The 23,520-nt window shown below is 44.1% G+C and overlaps 1 long non-coding RNA gene across 4 annotated transcripts in view; it reads right to left on the bottom strand.

The window, feature by feature from the left end:
- Positions 1–23,520, bottom strand: part of LOC144282552 (uncharacterized) — a 35,265-nt gene that overhangs the window by 3,575 nt on the left and 8,170 nt on the right. For 3 of the 4 annotated variants that reach the window (XR_013351030.1, XR_013351028.1, XR_013351027.1), the window contains 2 exons: positions 6,660–6,819; positions 500–560 (listed from right to left, as the gene is read on the bottom strand). This is a non-coding gene — a long non-coding RNA (uncharacterized LOC144282552). Of the gene's footprint in view, positions 1–499; positions 561–4,841; positions 4,905–6,659; positions 6,820–23,520 lie in introns of all 4 variants that reach the window. The other variant, XR_013351029.1, reaches the window with a different exon arrangement.

Here is a 23,520-nt window from a genome sequence, read left to right as displayed (position 1 = left end):
TTCTGTAAGTCACTAAGCTGATTCACTGAACTGATTCACTTCCCTGGGAAAATTCATTCCCGGGCCTGTGAATTTTCTGTCATTTCATATGTTAGTATTGGAGGCCTAGGTGAACCAAGCACGGCAGTGAGGCGAATTCCTCTCTAAATCAGGCACTCCTGGGACCCCACTCTAGGAAGCACAAATGATTAAAAACACAAAACAAAAGCAATGCTCAGAATTGTCAAAAAACAAAAACAAAAACAAAACGACCACGACTATGACGACAACACACCAACTTGGGGAGAGGATGTGGCTGAGGGAATGACAAGAAATCGTAGACTGCTCAGCTCCTATCTGTTCCTGAGCTGGGTATCCTTGAATTTGGTCGGCCTTCCCAAACCCCCATTGCTCCTGCAGTACAAACATGCCTGCGCGGCACCTCGTGGAAGCCAATACTGTATGTATCACCCTCCCATAGAAATAAATGACCCTAGCAGAATGGAGGACATAAACTCACCAAGCACATAAATAACCATTATGGGCAGCTCTGCATGACTGCAAGGCACTGGATCCAGAACCTGACAAAACATTAGAAAGATTTGTAAATGGTTGTGGCTGTCGAGGTGGGAACCAACAAACCACATATCTCTAGCATTTTCAAATTTATTTTATTTTTGTCAAAATGGAGTACTTGACCTTGATCTTTGCTTTCTGAATGGAAAAGAAATAAGATTTTAGCAGGCATCCCATGCCATCTGAGGTGCAGATAGGATCTTAGCAGGGATGCAATGGACCCTGGTTCTGGTAGGATTGTTGTCTTTGAAGGTGCTCCCTGTGGGTGGGGGTATGGAAGAGAAGGTGAAAATACTTTAGCTAGACATGGCTCTCAGCTTTCATGTAGAGGAAAAGCAGATTGGAAAACCAGCAGCACTGGGTGGGGGTGGAGTGCAGACAGTGCAAAGGCTGGCTCTGTCTTAGGCAAATGGATTATTTCTTACATAGGTTAAGCAGATTGTTTGCTTTTTTTCTTTTGCTTCTTCCCTGCTTTTTTTTTTGCTTCTGTGATCTGAACAGAAGCAACTGGGTACAGTCAATCTCCAGTGTACCTGCCCTCATTTTTCCTACCTACAGTCACAGCAGACCCTAGTTGTTGATCATGAATGGTACTCTTTCCCCTGAGTTCATACGTAGTCCCAGAACATTTCTTCCACATGCTCTACAGCAACCTTTGACCAACAGAGGAAGCTGGTTTTCTGGATGGAACCTACTTATTGAGTAAACCCAAAAGAGACTGTGTTTCCTAGCCACAGTTTTGCTCTAGTTCACCCCATGCTCAAAAAATATTTGTTAAGAGAATGGGCCATGACTGGTGATAGAAGCAAATAATCTTGGAGGCTGGAGGACAGGACTCTAAGATAATATTGTTGAATTCTTGATGTGCTTTATTTTATCTATTCCATTCTTTGCCCTGTTTAGTAGCAAAAACGAAACTAATATAGTTAGAAAATACACTAACAACACATATATACATTATTATTCTAAGAAACCAACAATATAAAGTTTTTAGAAATTGTGTAAGAGATTAGTTAATGTCAGCTAAAATAACACTTTTAATAACATTAAAGAAATACTTGTTTATTATAGAAAATCTAAAAAGTAGAGAAAGTAAGTAAAAGCAATTAAAAAAGTATATATAGTTCCATCCACAATAAGTATTATAGCGATTTTTACTATTTAAAATCTCTAGTGTTTTTTGGAAATAAATATATCTTTAAAATGATTTCTTTCTTTTTTTCTTTCCTCTTCTTTCTTTCTTTCTTAGCAAAATTAATATCATTCTATGCACAGTTTTGTAACCCACATTTTTTCACTTAAAAATACATGCTGAGCATCTTTTCAGATAAATGTCTACAATTTAGTGCTCGGAAATGAATTTCTAGTTTTCCATCAGGATGCAATTTTCTCTTGGGGTCGAATGCTGGATAGTAACAAACCAACATCTTTCAGAAAATGCTTTTACATAAGGCATTTTAAAAAGAACTATCAAATTTTCTACTCCTCCTTCCCCATCCTCCTCCCCTCAAATAACTAAGAAGTTAAAGATTCCTGCTACCATTGAGATGACATTTAAATACTGATAGATCCATTGGAAGGAAGTTTGTGGTTGTGCGAAAAAGGGGGGCTTTCAGCTGTTCCATGAAGGAAATGAATGCTTGTTTTTCTTGGAGGTCTTTTCTGAATTAGAAAGGAAAAAAAAAAAAAAAAAAAAGAAAGGAGAAAGTGTCCTTTCCTCACAGGAAGCAGCATACGTGGGATCTACCAGCCTTTCAGGATGGGGACTGGCCCTGAATTTTAGGAAGTCCATCCCTGACCATAGCAGGAAGGCTGAAATAAGTGCTACCTAGAAACCACATCAAAACAGAGCCAGAGCCCTCAGAGTCTACATGTTCTACAGCAGAGTTGACAAGGCTTACTCAGGATCAATCTCCCCTGCAGGTGGCAAGAGTCTGATCTAAAAATCTTATACCACTTCTTCAATAAAGCAGAAAAGAAAAACCTGCAGTTGGAGGATTTTGTGGAAAAGATGCTTCCAAGAAACCAGAACTAATAAATGTCAATGGACTGACTCCATTCCATGCCATGAAGCAGAGCACTGAAGCCTGTGGACATAGAATATGAATAGAGGGATCATGTCCAGGGTTTTCTTCAGCTTGGTGATTTCTCCTTTGAGGGCCAAGAGATGTCTTTAACTCTTTGCTTGATCTGACTGTTTGATTTTCCAAAGGTACCACGTCTCACACATCCGAGATTTAAGCTTTGATGTCCTTGTCTACAGGGAGGGCCATACTGAACTAACCCAGCCCCTAAAGGCAGCTGCCTATCTTGCTCAAATGATTTTTAAGAAAGGAGGTTGGTCAAAGACCCCTGGCAACCTTTCCAGTGGTTCACGACCTAAACTATTCACAGCCTTCTGCTACTGACAAATAGTCTCTGGGCCTTGTCATCAGTGAAAGAGAACACTGTCCTTGCAAAATTCTTCCTTCGTATCCTTAGTTCAAGCATCCTTGTCCTGGCAAGGGATTGCTTAATCATTGGCAACAGAAACCTACGCAAGCTAGCTAAAGACAAGATATAAAAAAATTTAAGATACAGAGATAGCTCATGGGATTCAAGGGCAGAAATATAGATGGGTCTTAGGAAGGCCAGGAATTTGTAACTTGTAAATTACAAATGTGTTTGATATGAGTGACTGAAACAAACAACCAACAAAAACCCAACAGAATAATAACCAAAAGCCAAACCATAATATTGGCTTAAATGACCAAAAGGCTTATTTTTCTCATGAAACAATTTCAAAGTAGTCAATCATTCCTGTCCTTAGGTATCCAGAGGTGGGACATTTGTCCTCATCGGTGCAAGGTGGCTGCTGCCCATCCAAGCATAGCATCTGCATCCTAGTCTGGAAGAAGAGGGAGGGGTAGAGAAGCAAAGGGCTTCTAGGAAAAAGGAATACTGTATACCTTTAACCTTTTGGAAAACTTAGCCTGGAGTTTCTACCTACTGGTGGTCACCTTGAGAGACAGATAAAAGAAAAGTCAACTGAAAGAAAGAGGACTAAGTGTGTGTGTGTGTGTGTGTGTGTGTGTGTGTGTGTGTGTTTTGTAGACATACTGCTACCTAGAGTACAATCTGATTCCTGCTGGTAAAGATGAGGGAAGAAGGGACATCGGGTAGCAGTTATCTCCTGCTGTGCAGCAAACTACCCCAGACATAGTGGCGTAAAACAACACCACTTTATTTTCCCTTGACTTTGTGGGACAAGGCTCAGGATGGATGGTTTGTCTCTGTTCTACAGTGTCTAGGGCTTCAGCTGGAGTGGCTCAGACCTGGGCAGGCTAGTATGGCAGGATCAGCTGAGATGGCTAGACTGGGGCTGAAGGATCTAAGACAGCCTCACTCACAGATCCAGGGCTTACTGGGCGCTGTATGTTGCCCTTCACATAACCTGTCTCTGGCTCACAGGCTTGGATCATGCAGCAACCTAGTCCAAGCATCTTTCCATGGTGATTGGCTTCTAAGGGGATTGAAACAGAACCTACAAGGCCTCTGAAGACCTCTTCTGGAAGTCATACAGCATCAATCTCCACACCTGTGACTGATCAAAGCAAGTCAGAAAGCCAGCTGGACTTCAAGGGGAGAGCAGATAGACCTTACCTCCTGCTGGAAAAAGCAGCGTACACACCTAAGATGGGAGGAATTGTTGACAAGGTAATTGCGGACAATCTTCCTAGCTAGCCACAGGTCCTGAGGCTAACCTTTCTTCCTCCCTGTCTACCTGGCACTTGCCTCTGTTTTTTTCTGCAGATCTGTTCATTCTTCCTTAGCACCCAGTTCTAAGACAGTTGCCCTAGCATGGTGCCATCAGCCCTGGAGTCCCCTGACCTCTATGACTTCTGACTCCATAGCCAAGTAACTAGAGTTGCTAAATCCCTGTTCTCCTCTGAACCAGCACAAGGGCAAGTCAGAAATCACTGGGCAGTCCTTTTCTCTAGACCATAAATCCCAACCCCTTGAGGTATTTCATGAATGTTTTTCTATAGCTCCCTTGGGAACTAACCTTCAAGAAAAAGGCACAATCTTATAGTAGGTATTTGACAGTGGATGGGATGTGGATGATGTTGAATCATGGCATAAAACCATTTGGAGAGCTTTTAAGAAGTAGTTCATGAAATGCAGTTTATATTTTTATCTTTAAACCCTTACGTCAATAGAAAAAACAATTTCCATCAGATTACATTGTTATCTGGTGGGTGAGAGGAGTGATTTTTTAATTCCGATGCCTCTCTACATATACATACTCCGTGGTCTGGCTCCACTCATTCTTAGGTGAGGCTCCTGTTACCAGTAAAAGCACTGTTTCCCTAAAGAGCAAGGAGACAAGCATCAAAGAGGTCATTCTCCCTGCCCAAGCCCGAGGTGGTTGAGTCCTTGGATAATCACTGCCTTTACCAAAATGCTGCACAAGTGCAGAGATCTAGGCGCCTTCCTAAGTTTGAAAATAACTGAAGCTAGAGTTCCTTTTTTTTTTTTTAAAGATTTTATTTTTATTTATTTATTCATGAGAGACACAGAGAAAGAGGCAGAGACATGGACAGAGGGAGAGGCAGGCTCCCCACAGGGAGCCCAATGTGGGACTCTATCCCAGAATCCCAGGATCATGCTCTGGGCCAAAGGCAGACGCCCAACCACTGAGCCACCCAGGTGCTCCCCTTTTTGTTTGAAGTTAGAGTTCGTAATCTGAAGTTCAAAGAATGTGCGAGCCCCCTGAAATTATATACAAATTTTAGCATGTGTATTCATTATTCTGTAGCTGGAATTTAGCTTTCATTGGATTCCCAAAGGGGTCTATGAACAACCCCCCCCCACCTGACACACACCCCACCATTAAAAGCCAAGACCTATTGAATGAATACACACCCAGAAGTTATGATGTCTGAACAATGATATGGGATTTACTGGGGACACTTTTTTTTTTTCATAAAGGTCTGCTTGTTCTGTGGTGCTAATTTCTGGTATGTGAGGAATTGATGTAAAAACAATCAGCATCAGGGACCCCTGGGTGGCTCAGTGGTTGAACGTCTGCCTTTGGCTTAGGTCGTGATCCTGGGATCTTGGGATTGAGTCCCGCATTAGGCTTCCCACGGGGAGCTTGCTTCTCCCTCTGCCTGTGTCTCTCTCTGCCTCTCTCTCTCTTTGTGTGTCTCTCATGAATAAAGAAATAAAATCTTAAAAAAAAAAAAAAAAAGCAAACAATCAGCATAAGAAAGAGGTAGTTGCAAAGGGATCTGGAGTCCAGTGAAAGCATGAGGCCGGGAGAGAGGGCTCAGCATTCTTTTGCTGCTGAAACAGAGAGGAGAGGAATAGCCTGGTAATCACAGCAGCGCCTGTCTGCTTCCCTGCTTCCCTGAGGAGGGATGAGGGGTCTCACCCAGGAGCCCTCCAGCCCGGCCTCATCCGGGACATGTCTGGCCTCAGCCATTCCCCAAGAGGGGCCCTGCAGTCTCGCATAGTCCTTGGGTCCTCCTATGTCCCAGGATGGGGACTGTGAGAAGCAGGGGTTGCCGGACTGGGCCAAGGGCTTTCCTCCAGCCCTAGTGATTCCGCTTCCTCTGCCAAGCGTGGCTGGGACAAATGCCCTAATACAAGCAGAGGGGATCTGTCCTGCCAACAGTCACCACTAAGCCCTTCTGCTCAAGGTACATTCATGCTGCTCCCAGATTGCAGTTTCTCATGAGAGATCTGGGTCTCTGCTGGGTGTCCCCTGCCCTCCTTTGTTAATGCTTCTGCTACTTTATGCTCTGCATTGGAGGTCAGCTCAGATTTACTGAGGTAACCAGCACAGAACCACGAGGAAACTACCAGAAGGGATGCTTGGGGGGGGGCGGGGGATGCAAATGACAAAGGAGGAAACTCCTTCAGTGGAATTGGTTTTCTTCCTCCAACCGCCTGCCCCTCCGTGCCTTTCCCCGAGGTCGATCTCTGAGAACTAATTTCTGCTAAGTAAATAGCAACGGCCACATCAATTTCCTGTCAGCCGCAGCAGCTTCGACGGTTCCCGTCCTTCATTCAAACACGTGAATGCTTTGCCTAAATTGCACATTTCTCATTTAGCGCACCTTGAAGCCGGCCCTGTCGCTTGCCCGCAGTCTCGGGGCCCACTGTTGATGGCATCCGTCGGCTCCACAGAGGCGCGTCGGGGCGGCGCAGAGGACACACTCGAGCACGCCCAGTGACTTCAGAATGAGAAGTCAGCTTCGGAAATTAGGCTTTTAAAATCTGAGGAACAAATGTAGAAACTTACCTGAATATATGTTAGAAAGTCACTCTTTTTTTTTAAGACACGCGCCAGAAGTCTGTGGCATTTTCTAAAGGAAAGGCCACATCCTATGAGGTGAACACTTCACGTCTGGGCTAGCTCTGGAGTTTCCACCTGACTTCTGGGGTATGCTTGGCTGGACGCCGGGGCTCTGGGGGGAGCCTCAGCAAGTCACCTGCCCCTTCAAGGCACATGTGACCCAACGGGTACAAACATGTCTGCAGCGCTTTCTTAGATCTTCCTACAGGTAGTTCTTCCAGCAAACGCCCCATGAGGTAGGTGTTGAATGCTCTGTCCTTCAGAGGTAGGCACAGAGGCTCGAAGACCTGAGGGTACTTGCCCAAAGCCTCACAGCTCGGAAGGGACAGAGCCTGGCTTGTTGTCAGGCCTCCTGAACCGGGTCCAGGGTACAGCCCACTCCACTCAAGGCAGCCTCGCTCTCAGATGCCTAAAACAATCTGGAATCTACTCTTTTCTGCTAAATACTAGGGCTGGAGGAATTTCTTTCCCCACTGTCTTGTCCTTTGGCCTCGACTGGATGTACCTATTCTTTTGTCTCTTGGCCTGGAGAGGAAAAAGACAGTGATGACAGTGTTCTGAGACTTAATTAACTAATCTCTTTAACATTCGGCTGCCGTGGGCAAGAGGTCCTATGCTACAAGAGTCCCAGAGAATTCTACGCTCAGAGAATATAGCTTTTCGATGGCAAAGATCCTTTAATGCAAAGGTGGGTGGGGGAGAGGCCCTCCCCTCCAGCTGGGCGGGAGGAGAGATGGGCGTCAGGGAGCAGGGGCCCGGTGTGAGCCGGGAAGTGAGCTGGAGGGAGCCTGGAGGGAGGTGTCAGGGGAGCCCCCCTGCAGCCCCCAAGAGCAGCTCCAGCGGCGCCACATGACTGATGGGTGACCTTGGCCCCGGGGGCGCCTTGTTTCCTCCTCGTGCACCACGTGGCAGTGGGGGCAGGCTGCCTCCCCGCCCCCCCCACCCCGAGGTTTGACGTCTCAGCCTTTGCGATAAACCAGGCTAAACGAATTAGCCTGGAAAAAAAAAATTAATTGAATTTTAGAGAGAGAATGTTTTGCTTATCTCGTCTTTGCTAACAAACCCGAGACAATGCCGGCGTTGTCGTGGCTTTTCTCCCTCGTCCTTTACAAGTGGCCCGCAATGTGGGCAGGAGCGTGTCCTGTGGGTCACACCCCACGTCCTGAGCCTCCCCGTTTTGCAAGGCCTCCTCGGAGTCCGCTTTTTGTTTGGCATCGAAGCCTGGGGGCTGCTTCCGTATGCTGGCCACGGGGCTTCATATCATTTCTCACCAGGACCATAATCCTGGCTCACTGATTAAGAAGGGGGGGGGGGGCAGGACCTGGGGGGTCACCAGAGTCGGGTCCAGAACATCATGTTTGCATTAAAGTCTCCAAAGTGCCACCTTGTAGTCTCAACCTTGAACGAGCCCCCACTTTCAGGGTAGGGGAAGCAGGAGGCAGCAACTGCAGGGCTGTTTCTGTGAGGCTGAAATTTCCTTTGAGGAAGATGAAGTGATGAGGTTGAAAATAAGTGATGAGGGTTTATGCTTCGTTTATGCAGCCGGACAGTCGGGTCTCAGTGCTCAGGGTGCACTCGCTGGCTGTTATCAGCAGTGTCTGTGATGATGGTGGCCCAACCACACAGGCCACAGATGCCTCTGCTAGACACTGAGAAGCGCTGTCCCCCAGCACGGTCTCCTCAGCCTGCGCATGAATGCTCACCGAGGCACAGTGGTCCTGGGGCTCAGGAGGGGGCTGCTGTCAGCCACAGAAAGAGGCGGCCCATGCCATTGCAAAAGCTGAAACTGAGAGAGGTGCTGGTGGGGCTGGGGGCTGGAACAGCAGAATTGCTCAAAATTAGGTGGCTCTGGTTAGAGCCCCTGGCCCCCCATGCCTTCCCCGAAGGGATCACACAAGTGACAAGGGGAAATTTGGCCAGCTGCTGGCTACTGAGAAGAAGGAGCCTGGGAAAGAGGGCTGAGGCAAGAGCAGTGGGAAATGAGGTCCGTGGTTTCCTCTTTAGAAAAATCCAGCTCCGTAGCCACTGTGATTGCTTTTATGATTTGGGCAAGTAGTCTAAGGCTACTCTGATCAAGGTCAGGTCCCAGGGGAAGCTAACGGACATGTCTTACCTCTAGTGCCTTTCCTCTTCTCATTATCAAATAGGGCTTAAGAGTGTTTGTGGAAGTATTTTTGCCTCTCTTCCATTTATCCCACTTCTGGCAGAGGGAAGATTCTCTGCTGACTGGGAGTTCTAGGGACTCCGTTGCTGTTTTTTTGACTGTGGCACATTTTGTCTGAGACGAGTCAATGCCAGGTGAGATCCTGGGGAGTTCAGCTTAGAATTCTAGCCCCACATTCATCGGGGTGTCCAAGATTGAAAAGTGGGAGGGCAGACATGTGTGGGGAGGCGAGTGGGGCTTACAGGAACAGGCCCCAGGCTCCCAGGCAGAGCCCAGGAGGGCTCAGCCCTGACTATGTTTTTGTCACTGACTCACACACATGAGGAAAGACACGGGGTTCACTCTCTCTGGGTCTCCATTTTCTTGTCCATCAGAAATGTCTCCTAATCCTGGCCTGTCATCCTCATGAAGTCGTTTTAGATTGATTTTGTAAAGCTGGCAGGCAGGATTAGACCATGCCACTCGGCAGAGCTGCTAGGGAAAACTTGCTAGAAGTGATAAAGACTGTGAGGTTATGGGTCAGCCGTGGCCCATGGAGTCCAACACGTTAGCGGAGCTGTGGTCTAGGGAGTGCTAAGTTCTCTTGTTCTAGATGTGAAGGCAGGCTCAGCTTGCATCTCATGGGCTTGGATCGCTAAGCACAGTTAAACTTAACAGAGGGATTTCTATGAACCAGAAACTGTTCCAGTCTCAAAACTGTGTGACATACAAGCAATTATTCTCCCCACTTTGCGGACAAGGACACGTTGGGGCATGTTGAAACCAGGGATCTTTCCCGTATTCGGCAGTATTCAAATCAGGAAGCAGTATTCCAATCCAGGAGGTCTTGCTTTCAGAACCTGAGTGTTGTAGGGAAAGCTCTATGCAAGGGTTGGGGGACAGGAAGCACATGGGAGCGAAGCCTCAGTTCCACTGCTGACATCAATCACTTTAGGCACATCTCTTCACCGCTCTGGGCCACAGGACACCCACCGGTACAATGAGGGGTTTCACAAAGGTCCCTTCTTTCTTTAAAATTCTAGAAAGTCATAGTTTGCCTCTAGTTGGGGACAGAGTCTCCTGTAGAGCAACTGGACAGCCACCAAAACAGAAGCAGAAGAAATCCAGATGTTATCATAACTACCACAAGCATGGTTACCATCGCAACAACTAGCATTTATGGATACTCGCTAAGTGCCAGGCACTAAGCCCTTTGTAGTCCTGTCTCTTAAACAGACTTATTAGTTAAGTGCTAATTTTGCAGGTGCAACAACCACAGCCCAGAAAGGTGAATGAACTCACTCAAGGTCACATAGCTCATAAGTGATAGAGATCTGGGGCATTTCTCGCCGCCCTCTGTCCACCAAGCACACTCCCTTCCAACTTATGACTGACGCTGCAGCACACCCAAGAGCTCCAGAGAAGGTAAAGTTGGGGTTATCACTAGAACAACCTCCCTAAATGCAATTACTGCCCCCAGTTGGGGATAGATATTTGGCCTATGGAAACCTCTTTCAGGCCACCTAATGCTAAAGCTGGGTTCTGGGAAGGACAGGACAACCCTGGGACACCTGGCTTCTACCGTTAGCCACCTTGGGGAACCAGACCTTGGAAACTCATATTGGAGGGATCTGTCCCCACTTTATTCCCTTTGTATTAAATACTGAATTTAAATGTCAGCAGAGAGGTGGAAAATAAATAGGCTTTGCATTGATGGTTAATTGCAGTCCACATTTTCCAGGCAAAATTTAACTGCAGACCAGAAAACTAGTGTAGGTTCTGGGGAGCGGGGGGGGGGGGGGGGGGGCGGGGGGCGGAGAGGAAGGGCCTGGTTTCCAAGTGCTAAGAGGGATGGTGCAGAAAGTGGCGAGAAGACAACAAACATGTACTCTTTAGGTCACAGAACTGCCTCTGGGAAGCTGAGAAGAGGGAGGAGGACGAAATGCTGGAGGATCTATCCATGTCATCAGAGCCAGCAGTACGCTGTGACAGACACCCAAAGCTTGGTGGTGACGTAGTCTCAAACGTTCTTTTTCTCTGGCATCACTCACATCTGACCCAATGTGAGTTGGAGGCTGGGGGGGGGGGAGGGGAGGATGGTAGGCTCTGCTCTCTGCTCCACCTAGTCATTAGGGACCCAGGCTCCTCCACCTTGTGTCTCTGGCATTACCCCCAAGGCTGGGGGCTCTTCACTGTGTCCTCTGCCTCCAGCAGGAGGAAAGAGAGATCTCATAAATAAGACAGCCTTGCTATCATTACCTGGGCAGTACACCATACTCCTTCTCATATTCCAGAGTGGGAACTAGTCCCATAGACTCACCTAACTGCAAAAATACTAGGCTTTAGCATATTGGTGCTGCCAGGAAAATGAGAAGCAGGCTCAGTGAGCCTGTGGTATTGTTTCTGTCACATTAAACTTCTGGGTTCCCCAAAAATTGATCCCCAAGCCCTTCCTCAAATGCTAATAAAACCTACTAGGTGAAGGTCTCAAGGAAGTCCCAGGAGATTTCATCCTTTTCCTTGGCATATATCTAAGAGCACACAGAAAAGCTATTTAATGGTTTTGTGGTGGCAAACGGTGCTGTAATACAAATTCTTTTGGTTCTTCTGATCACCATATTTCTGTGGACGAAGACCGAGATCAGTCCATGCATTATGAACGTAATGGTACATTTAATATGATCTATAGCTGATGGCTGCACGTTAGCTTTTTGAGTCTGGCTACTGCATTATCAAAGCTTATGATGGTCATGTGTGCTCATCTTAAGACAGGTATGTTCAATGAGTGGTTCTCAAACATTGAGGTCTTTTAGGATTAGCTGAAAACCCTGTTAAAAATGCACATGTTTTCCCTCCTACCACCCCAGAGATTCAGATTTGATGGGTCTGAGGTGGGACCCAGAATCTGCATTTTTAAGAACATCTGAGATAAGTCAAAGCACAGTGAGGTCCTGAGGAGTCCAGCTTGAAAATTCTAGACCAAAGATTGCAATCATTCAATGAGACCATAGTTCAGTTCCTCTTCAAGGAGATCATTTTGGAATATACTTGAACTCAGAGAACATCATACAGCTGTTATCACCTTAAAAAATAAATAAGCAGATGGGGCACCTGGGTGGCTCAGTCAGTTAAATGACCCACTCTTGAACTCAACTCAGTTCTTGATCTCAGGGTCATGAGTTCAAGCCCTGCATGAGGCTCCATGCTGGGTGTGGAGCCTACTTAAAAAATAAAAACAAACAAACAAACAAGCAGATATATAACTTGACATAATACACTTCAATGGAAAGCACTCAGTTTTGGCCACAAGTCAGACGACACGGGACCAAGTCTTAACTGTCACTAACAACTCAAACCATGTAAACTTAGCTCAGCAAAACACTTAAAAGTATACTTCCTGTTTCTTCTTCAGAGAGTGGGAGTACAGCAGCCCCACACTTACCCTGCAGAGTCATTTGGATGATCAAATACATTTAAGTAAGGTAGTGCTTTGAAAAATATAAATTTCTATAATAGCAGCAGGTAATATCAATATTAGATAAACTGAGGGAGTTATTTACACTACAAAGCAATCATTTGCCTTACAAAGAGATTCCTTAACATTCTTTAACATTTAAATGCTTGCTTACAAAAAATTAATTGGGGAATAGGGCCAGAGGAATGCACTATTAATGCATTGTTAAAATATTAAGTTAATAAATCAGAACTCAAGTTTTCTGCAATGATGGTCTAAGCCAATAGGTTGATTTTAAACATTCAATTAACATCTACCCATTGCTAAAAGCAAGGCAGAGCTCTAAATAGATCTCCTTCATAATTGTTACTAGTAAAAACAGAATTCCTCCAATTTCTTTCCAATGCCTGCTTCTCAAGAACAATTATTCAGAAAATAGCAGACAGGCTTATCCCCAACACTTGTCTTTGCTCCCACTAATCCTCATCCTGCTTCCTAAACCCACATCTCAGAGAAGCAGGACTGTGTTGTGCTGGAGAAATTGGAGAAATAGCATTAAAGGCCTCCAGTCCTTCCCCTCTGCCTTCTGCCACTAAGGCCAGGGATGCGGAAAGTAGCATTGTAGGTTGTAGCTCTGTCATTGTAGCTAAAGGTGGTGTGAGACACGGGCATCCTTAGGGGAAATGGTAAAGTGAGTATGAATGAATAGAATGAAATAGAGACCAGGAGGACTGCTGCGCTCCATCCAGTTGGGTGGTATGGCTACCTGGAGAGCTGAGCTCAGAAGAATTCTGAAACCATATCTGGGCACATCAGGAAAGACGGCCTTCGTTAATTAGTGATTTCTTGGGCAAGAAGTGAGAAGGAACTACAGAGTGCCATCCTTGACTAAGATGATGGCCAAGGAATAGGGAGGGCTGGAAGAAGGGATAGATGAATAGATTTCTGACACTATATGTTGTTTTCTATTAATATTTCCCAGACCTTCATCCTCCAAATCCCATTTCCCACATTCCTCATCAAAACTACAACATGTCGTGCATGTTTATAACTTGTTTCCTTGTCCTTATCTCTCAGCTCCAATCTCTCTCCCACTATCACCTTTAATCTTGCGAACCCTTGAAAAATCCCCTCTGGCCCTTAGAGATATCTTCTGTTCTTTTCTTTCATCTCAAAGTTCACAGTCTGTGATAGTAGGTAAGGTGTTTGTTAACTGGTTTAATTTTTATTTCATTTACTGTACATTGACTATACATGACTCACCAGTTTTCCAGGCCAGATTTTGTCATCCTTGGGTAGCGAGGCCCAAGAGGGCAGGAATCTTGCCGAGTGGTGTTCTCTGTACAGCACTTTGCTGTGGATCTCTGTCCAGGTCCCTGTTTTAGTATTGAGGCACTCATTTTCCCAGAATCTGGCAGTGTTGGCAGCTGACAAGTCTTAGCTCCCTGATGGAGGGTGCCAGCTTCTCTACACACCCATTGGCTATGATGGTGGCTTGGATAAAGAGACTGACATGGATTCTAGCCCATTCTCTTGGGTTCCAGCATAGCCTCATAGGTTCCAGTTTGTCCTACTCCCCCCACTTCACTTTCATCTTCTATTCTGACCACCTGTCTTGCAGACTTCAGGCTCCAACCCCAGACACAGAAACAACAGTTTCACAGAAACAGTGTAATCAGCTCCCATGATAGCATAAAGCCAGATCCCTTTAATAAATGAGTAAATATCATATCATATCATCTTGTTTCTTTTTTTCATAATTAAATCAGCTACAAATGCTATCTATCATTCATCCCTCCATCCTTCCATCCACCTATTTATCATAGTGGTTCTCCTTCTTGATCAAACTCTGATTGATGCAGCCACCTTCTGAAGTTGCCCTCAGGGGAAGGGGGTTGCTGAGACCAAGACGACACCCTGTCTTCCACATTGAATGATGAGTTAATATGGGGATATAAAGGCCCAGCCCTCTTGCTTCCAGGTGGGACAACTCAGAGGGTCTTTCCAGCTCTTGCACTCACTGTGGGGCTGGCTGAGGTCTATTACCACTGTACCACTGTTCAGTGCCTCCATCTATCGAACCTTGCTTTCCTCACGTCCCCATTCACCTTCTTGCCCCCTTGCAGAGACTGATCCCCAACAAATTTTCAATAAACTGCCTACATGTGAACCCTGCCTCAGAGTCTGACTCCTAGAGAACCCAACTGAAGACATGCTTAATTCATTCCCATTCCTTTCAGTCTAACACATTTTTATGTGGCATCTACTTAGGGCCAGGTACTGTGCTAGGCACTGAAAGTACAAAAAATGAATTCATTGCTGCTCCAGGAGAACACATATCTAATGACATAGGCAGAAATATGAGCAGATAATTTCAAGATCTAGGCATGCCCAGGAAACCTGCAATGGTAGCGAATGGCCCCTAAGGTTCAAGAAGGGCTTCCTGGTGCACCTGAACAGAGTCTGGAAGGATCAGTAAAAGCCAGACAAGATGGAAAGTGCATTCCAGACAGAGGGGGTAGCAGGAATGAAGACATGGGGTCCTACAAGAGCAGAGAATGCACCCTGGTGCTACCAGCGGGTTGAGTGTGAGTGGCTGGCGGCATATGGTGGAAGAGAAGCCAAGCCAAAGAACTTGGACTCACCTTATTTTGTGAGCAGTGGAGAATCACTGAAAGGATTTCAACAGGAGGGCAATGTGGTCAGATTTCTGTTTCAGATACTTCACTCAGGAAGGAATGGTAGATGTAGTGGGCTTGCACATTTATTCTAATCTCCTGGAGAGCCTTCCTACACTGCAGCTCTGCGGTGGCTAGAGAGCTCCAAGTGCACTTGCAGGACTCCACTGAAACTAGGGTTCTGGGTACGACTTAGGTTATATTACACAGAAGTACTCGCCTGAGATTTGGAAGGTGGAAATGAGGCAAGGGGCCTGTGCTGGTTTGCTTGCCAACTCACTCATGGAGGTGCTGGGGTTTACGGCAGTGGTTTCCCGGTCATGGCTGCTTCTCATCATGGCTGTTTCCTAATTGTCATGGCTTCCTGGTTGTACTGGAATCCTGATTATGGCAGTGGCGGCGTGGTTCTGGAGCTGGCAGCTGAAGCTCAGGCTTCTGTATTTGGCACACAGCTTTGTGATTATAAAAGAGGCAGTAGTTCCCTTGGTGTCCAGGTTTGAAATGTGGCTGTCAAAGCCACTTTCAAAAGCTCAACCTGTTTATTCAGCTTTCCAACAATTCTGTAAGCCATTTAAGGCCCTCTAACCAATCCCCTTCCACCCAAACTGGATGGAGTAGATGCTTTTATCTGTGCCTGAATTCTGCTTAATATGGGGACAAGACTAAACTTGTCATAGGGTTGTTGCAAGTGTCTAGGCTGATGAGAAAGAGGGCCATGGGGGACAGAGAGGAAGGGACACATTAGAAAAACATTTGGAGGGTAAAAGTAGCAGTAAGCTTGGTGATTAATTGGGTGTCAGGGGTCAGAAGTGAGAAAGAAGCAATTTGCTAAGATGACTATTTTCTGACGTGGGGAACTGGTTGGATAAAAATCCAGCTAAGATGAGGACTTCTGGGGAGAAGCAACCTGGGTTGTGGGAGGCAAAGACTGATGAGTTCAGGTGCCCATGGGGTATTCAAATAATTTCTTTTTTCATAATTAAATCAGCTATAAATGCATAATTATTTATTAATATCCATTTCTTCCCTGAATCTGTGAACTTTCCTGACAGTAGGAACCACATCTTGTTCGCATCTGGCACCGTCTGGTACAGAGTAGGTGCTTGACAGACATTTGTTGAATGTTGAATAAGTGCGTCGGATAATAAAAGTCGTAATGATCACACCCGGCACTATCAAGATGAGCAAGCAGTCTCAGGCACTGCGGCTCTGAATAGTGATCACTCAGGAGCCGTCGTTGATGATGATGATGATGATGATGATGATGATGATGATGATGTGTTTGACCAGGAACATCTCTATGGTTAGAAAATCAAGCCAGAGGTGTAGGATTTCATCAACATTCCTCCAAAACCCAGAAAAATAGGCCAGAATCTCCTCCTTCAATCAAATTGTACTTCTGTTACATATTCATTAAGTGCCAATCGTGTAGTAGGCCTATTAGGAGGTTTTCCCAGGTGCTTTGCAAATGGAAAGACTTCTGTTGATCTGTCATATACTTAGTGCAATTGCCAGCTCTTGTGAATCAAAGCCAAGTTGACTCCAGTAACCCAGGGTAAAGCATGCCCTCAGCCAGACTGATTTCCTGCAGCTGCTCGCAGGGTACGGCAGCAAGCTGATCATTATCTGCAACGTGGTAATTAGGCTGGGCTGTGATTGGGGCAGGCTTTGTCCCTGTTTAGCTCCCTCACTACAGTACTGAGGGTTTGCTGTACATGCCCTGCCTCCTTCTATGTGGGTGCTTGAGAGGCTATTCTCTGATCCATCAGTCCTGATGATGTTTTTTAAAACCGTTTATAATGCCCCCTTATCTTCCCAAAGTGAAATCCACAGACAACGTAACCTATATGCACACATAATTTCGAGTAAATTAGTATCTTGCCTAATGGTAATATCCAGGCACTCAGAAAAATTGATGATGATGATGATGATGATGATGAGAGTTTGGCCAGGAATATCTCTCTGGTTGGAAGGTCAAGTCAGGGGTGTCAAATTTCATCATCATTCCTCCAAAACCCAGAAATAGGCCAGACTACATAAGGAAGGTAACTCACAATAAAATCATGTGTATCTCAATGCAAAAGATGTACTACTAGTTCTGGGGAAGTGCTCCATGCCTGCACATGTGAAATCCTCATGGATGCGCTTGCTTGCATGTGCTTACGGATGCAGACTGGGAATACATTAGTAGACTGGTGACTGGAAACTCTGACTGGGATCACTGTCAGTGATGTGTTTACTGGAATAGTCAATAGTCCTCTGATAAAGTTCCAAACAAAATAAAGAACAGCCTTTCCTTGATTTGCACAGTAGTCGAATTCCTTGGAAATTAAGTGTACGTTATAGTGTAAACAAAATAAAACCTCCCCAAACTCCAAAACTTCAAAACTTTGTGGTAAGGTTCCATGATCAGATGATTAAAAACAGGTCTCTTAACCACAGGAAACAAACTGAGGGTTGCTGGAGGGGAGGGGGAAGGGGGGACAGGGTAACTGGGTGTGGGCATTAAGGAGGACACGTGATGTGATGAGCACTGGGTAAGACTGTTGAATCACTGACCTCTACCTCTGAAACTAATAATACATTATATGTTAGTTAATTGAATTTAAATGAAAATAAAACAGGTTTCTCATCTGTGTAATTGTCCAGTAGGACAAAGTTATGTAGGACAGACAATTCTTGGCTGTGACAGCAGTCCTGGGCTGTGGTCCACTCAATGCTGGTAGAGTCACTGGATCACTGTGACCACCCAGGAAACTGCTCTCTGCTTTCCAAACGCCCCAAAGGGGCAGCACTACCCCACTGGAAACCACAATATGTCCAGCAAGAGCTCCCCAGTTGGATCTCTCCCTTCAGCAAACTGCCCATTTGAAAAAAATATGGGGCAGGAGGTGTGAGTGAAGGTTTGGGAAGATAACAGGAAACTGAAGTGGCCGTGGATCTGCAATCTGGGCACAAGGGTGAGAGCATAATTGGAATCTACTCAGTGCACATTTTGCAGGAGGCTCACCTCTGGGAAACAAACAAGAGTGGGAGTTCAGTTGCCCTAATGGCTTCGGGTTCTGCAGGGTTTCTGTCTGGGATAGTAGTTTCGCCCAATGACTTGAAGTCACTATCTGGTTTGAAGTATCCGAGTGAAAAGATCATTAAAAAAAAAAAAAAAAAAAAGACAAAACCCTTTGCTGGAGACATTTTACTAAGGATTAGGGAATACCTGCTTTGGTTCAAATCTCAGCTCTGCTACTCACTAGCTGTGAGCTTGGGTAAATGACTTAACATCTCTGTGCCTCAGCGTTAGGAATAGTGCTCTCATTGTGTTTTTTGAGTGCATAAAGGGTTGTTACGAGAATTCCGTGAGTTCATATTCGTAGAGTACTTAAAATAGAGCCTGGTTAACATAGTAGGCAAAACATATATGCATGTTAAAACAACTGAATACAGTTGACCCTTGTCAACAACACAGGTTGAACTGCACAGATCCACTTATATATGAACTTTTTCCAATAAATATAGCACGGTACCATCAATGTATCTTCTTAGATTTCCTCAATATATTTCTTAGATTTCCTAAATAACATTTTCTTTTCTCTAGTTTGCTTTAAGAATATAGTGGGTAATACATATAACATACAAAATATGTGTTAATTGACTATTATTGGTGCTGTTATTGTGTATTATCAGTAAGGCTTCTAGTCAACAGTAGGCTATTAGTAGTTAGGTTTTGGGGGAGTCAAAAGTGATACGTAGATTTTCTATACCTCGGCCCCCCTAACTCCTGTGTTGTTCAAGGACCAATTGTACATACATTTTCAAAACAATGAAAATGTCTCATTTCTACAAAAAAATATTTGAATAAATGAGGTATTACCAGTAATAAAAAGGGTGACAGATCAGTGACACAACGATTGGCACAACAGTGAAGATACCATAAGCCATTTCAGTGAATGCAGTGACAGTTTGGAGGAGAGATGGGGCCCCCTGAGCTGCACTGGGTGAACCAGTCTGGGCCACCAGGCCCGAGTGATCAGAAGAGATGGAGAGACTAAGGCAGCACAGCCTCCAGCCCATGGGACTGCAAGTGCATCCTGCACCCTGGGGACTTGAGAGATCTTAATTCATGGACCCTCACTGACCAAGCACCTACTGTGGGTGGGTACCATGAGAGAGATGAATGCACTCTTAAGTGTGTGTGTATTATCTTGTGTGTTCTGACTCTAAGGAACTTACAGGGGAGTATGGGAGATGAGATAGTCTGCATCCAAATTATGTTGAGTAACAATTGAATGTTGCTGGTAAAGAATATGGAGTTGGCTTTTGGAAGCCCCAAACTGTGTAGGTAACATCTGATTATTGTTTTTTTGTTTTTGTTTTTGTTTGTTTTTTTAGTAATGCTTGGGATTGGAGACTAAAAGGATAATAGAATAACTCCTCAATGATCTAAGTCTCTTAGCATCCTGAAATTTCTACTGCTTTGTTATTTTGAAAGGACCGAAATTTGTCCTGGTCCAACTCTAAATAAAAACTGAGTTTAAAAAATGGATGTTAATAATGTGTGAGTACTAAGGGAAAAAAAGGAGGGATCACTTTCAGCCCTATTTTTGTCTTACTCTGCAACTTTTAAATAATCAACCCACTGACAGTTGGGACAATACGAAAGTTGTGATCTTGGTAATTTCCATGGCAAACAGTATTGCTCACCAAATACCCCGTATGTGCTGCCACAGTTCTCAGCCTGCCTTGTAGGGCCCGTGAGATCTGTGACTAGTTTCGGCCAATGGGCTAGGAGCAGAAGTGGTGTATGTGATTCTGGGCTGGAGAGTTTCATGGCTGCTAGTTACCATACCCACTGTCTCCAATTCTCCCTCCTCCAATCCCTGTCACCATGTAAACCCAAAGACTCAATCTTGGAGACATACTGGAAAAGTCTAGATCCCTGAGTCATTGAAGAGAGGAGAGCTGCTCTGAACAGTCACTTGAACTCAGAGAAGATTTTTCATGAGCAAGAAATCATCTTTTGTTGTCATAAGCAGCTGAGATTTGGGGAATTATTTGTTACCATAGCCTGTCCTGACTAATATAATTCTGTCTCCACGATGCCTCCAAACCACCCCTGTTCTGTTCTCCTCTCTCTTGCTTTTCCCATTTCCTTAATTGCCTCTCACTTTGAATCCACATTTTAGTTTCTCTTCACTCTGCTCCCTCAAGGCTTAGGAAATCAGGGGATTTGGCTTTGTTGTTCTGGTTGACCCAAGCACATTCAGTGTGAGACTTCTGGCATCTGCTCTCTGAAGGTTGACCATGGCCAAGGCCAAAACCTGAGTGACCTGGAGGCCAGGCAGTTCTTGACATCTCCTGGGAGGTAGAAGAGTGAGCTCAGATAGGAACTATCACAACTAACTGTCCTAATCTCATTTGGGGACCAGGTTCTGTAGGAGCTAGAGTGCAGATAACAGAGGGGGCAGGACCTCCTTGACTTGACTGTAGCTCCTAACATAGGCTCTGGGACATAGAGGGGCATGATAAATACTGGAACAAATTGATTAGTTTTTTGAGGTTCTGGTTTAAGCAATATGGTGCAGTATGAGATTATGTGTCACTTAACTCATCCTTTACATATCTAGAGAACACAGAATAGTAGAAAGAACACTTGGCTAGAGGTCAGCCAACTATAGTAAAATCTGGCTTTGTTTAATAAGTGTGTGACCTTGGTCAAGTAACTAAGCCTTTCTGGGACTCATTTTATCCATCTGCAAAATGAGAGGATTGGAACAAGCAAATATCCAGATCCTTACTAATTTTAATTGTCTTCGATTCTGTAAGTCTGAAACCTACAATCAAGCTAGTGTAATAAATATGTTTGCATGCCTGTGAATTCTAGTGGGTCCTATAGTCCCTTTCAGGCACTGGCTATATTTTAGGAAATTATAACGTTTATTTAAACTTTCATACTTGTTTATTTTTTACTTATATTTTCTTTTTTTTTTCAAATATACATTTGAGTTACACGAATCAAAAACAAAACCAAGGGGCACCTGGGTGTCTCAGTTGATTAAGCATCCAACTCTTGATTTCAGCTCAGGTCATGATCTTAATGGTTGTGAGAGCAAGCCCTGTATCAGGCTCTGTGCTCTGCTTGAGATTCTCTCTCTCCCTCTCCCTCTATCCCTCTTCCTCACCACATCCTCTCTTTCTCTCTCTCTCTCTCTCTCAAATAAATAAACCTTTAAAACAAAAGCTTCACTTCTTATCATGATAAGCACTGAGTAATGTATAGAATTGTACCACTATATTGTACACTTGAAACTAGTGTAACACTATGTGTTAACTATATGGAAATTTTTAAAAAGTCTCACTTCTATCTTTGTTTCTCTTCATTCAGTTAGGTAACTATTAGCGTCTTATCTATCCTGACAAGTTTTCTTTATGTTATCAATTAATATTTTGAATTCCCTCTTTTTCTTTGCATAAAAGGCAACATTTAAATATATTAGTTCCTTGTTTGCTATTCTCACTTCAGAAAACATGCTGGGACTCTTCCCATATCAAACTACAAAGATCTTCATTTTGTATTGCTGCATAGTATTCCATTGCATGATGGACCATAATTTATTTGACTAGCTCCCCAACCAAGGAATATTTGGGCTGTTACCAATATTTTGTTATTTCATTGCTATAATATATAATCATATATGTGTATATATATATTATATATATATATTATATATATATATATATATCAAGCATGTATAAGAGATTTCTACAAGTAGGATTGCTGAGTGAATACATAAATAATTCTACATTGTGGTAGCTATGGACAGATTCCCTATCACAAAGTAGTGCCATGCTGCATTCCCACCAAAAGTGCATGACACATCTGTTTCCCCACAGCCTCACCAACAGAGGATGAGGTCATACTTAGACTTTTACTAATCTGATAGGTGAGAAATAGTATTTTCACATAATTTTTCATGTGTATTTATGTTGTCTGTGAGGCCAACCACCTTTTTGTATATTTCAGAACAATTTGCATTTTACCTTCAGTGTCATGTCCTAGGCTCATTTTTCTATTGAGTTTTTGGTCTTTTCTCTTTTTAGAAGCCCTTTATATATTAGAAACATTAATGAGCTGAAATCATTTTAACACTTTTATTTTGTGGTTTTATGGCTTTAAATTATTTTAAAGAACTAATAACTATTGAGATAATTTATTTAATAAATAAATATAAGGAATTCTACTCTATGCCAGCTGTTGATGAGAAAAATGAGTAAGACAAAGACAAGGGGTTCCAAAAAGTCACTGGGCCAGTGCAGTTTAAAATACAATCTAGTGTAAGATATAATAATAGTATCTAGGGGCACCTGGGTGGCTCAGTGGTTGAGCATCTGCCTTTGGCTTGAGTCATGATCCCAGGTCCTGGGCTCGAGTCCCACATTAAGCTCCCTGCGGGGAGCCTGCTTCTCCCTCTGCCTGTCTCTGCCTCTCTCATGAATAAATGAATGAAATATTTTAAAAAATAGTATCTGATAATTTTTAAGGTTGTATTAGTTGGTGAAGAAAACATAAAAATAACAATGCCTTTAGCAAAACAAAATTTCTGTCCCATAAAAGTCTAGGTGAGTGGTCCAGGACTAGTATTGGGCTCATGGTGTCAGAAACCTAGGCTCTTTATGTAGCCTCAGCTCATGGCTCAAGACAGTGCCAAAGACTTCCTATCACTTAAGGGTAGTTCTAGGGAGTTGCTCTAAGGCCGTTCCACTTATAACCCATTTCACCAGAACTTAGTCACATCAAGTTGCAAGGGAGGCTAGAATTGTTCCGGGTTACTGTGTGCCTGCTAAAAATTGGGATTCTGTGACAAATTAAGGAGAATGGATATTGGGGTTCAGTCTGAATCTGCCAAAAAGTAAATGGGAAAAATATTGGTATTCTCATTATAAAGGATAAAAAAATAACTTTCTATCTGTTCAAGATGCTGGACTGAGCACATTTTCTACCTGTTACCACACACACATGCATACACACACACATACACACACATAGAGAGAGAGGAAAAAACCCATAAACACATAACAGCAAAGAACATGGAGAGGGGACACTATAAGTGGATGAGTAGTTTTAGCAAATTTCTTGCAGCCAGAAAGTACATGCAAGAAAGTTTGGTAGGGTTCACAGTAGAGAATGGATTCGATCATCTAGAACTTGGGAGAAGCTCTGGGCCTGAATTGGCAGGGAAGGCAGGAGAGAAGACTGAGAACTGGAACTGAAAAATGAGGACTGATTAAAGGTTCATATATGAAACAATTGCTCCCCACTCCCACCCACCCCTATTCCCAATATCTACACATA

This window comes from Canis aureus, chromosome 13, assembly GCF_053574225.1.
Source record: "Canis aureus isolate CA01 chromosome 13, VMU_Caureus_v.1.0, whole genome shotgun sequence".
In the NCBI taxonomy this organism is placed as follows: Eukaryota; Metazoa; Chordata; class Mammalia; order Carnivora; family Canidae; genus Canis; species Canis aureus.
Note: the sequence above shows the minus strand (reverse complement) of the source record. Positions and strands in the feature narration are given on the sequence as shown.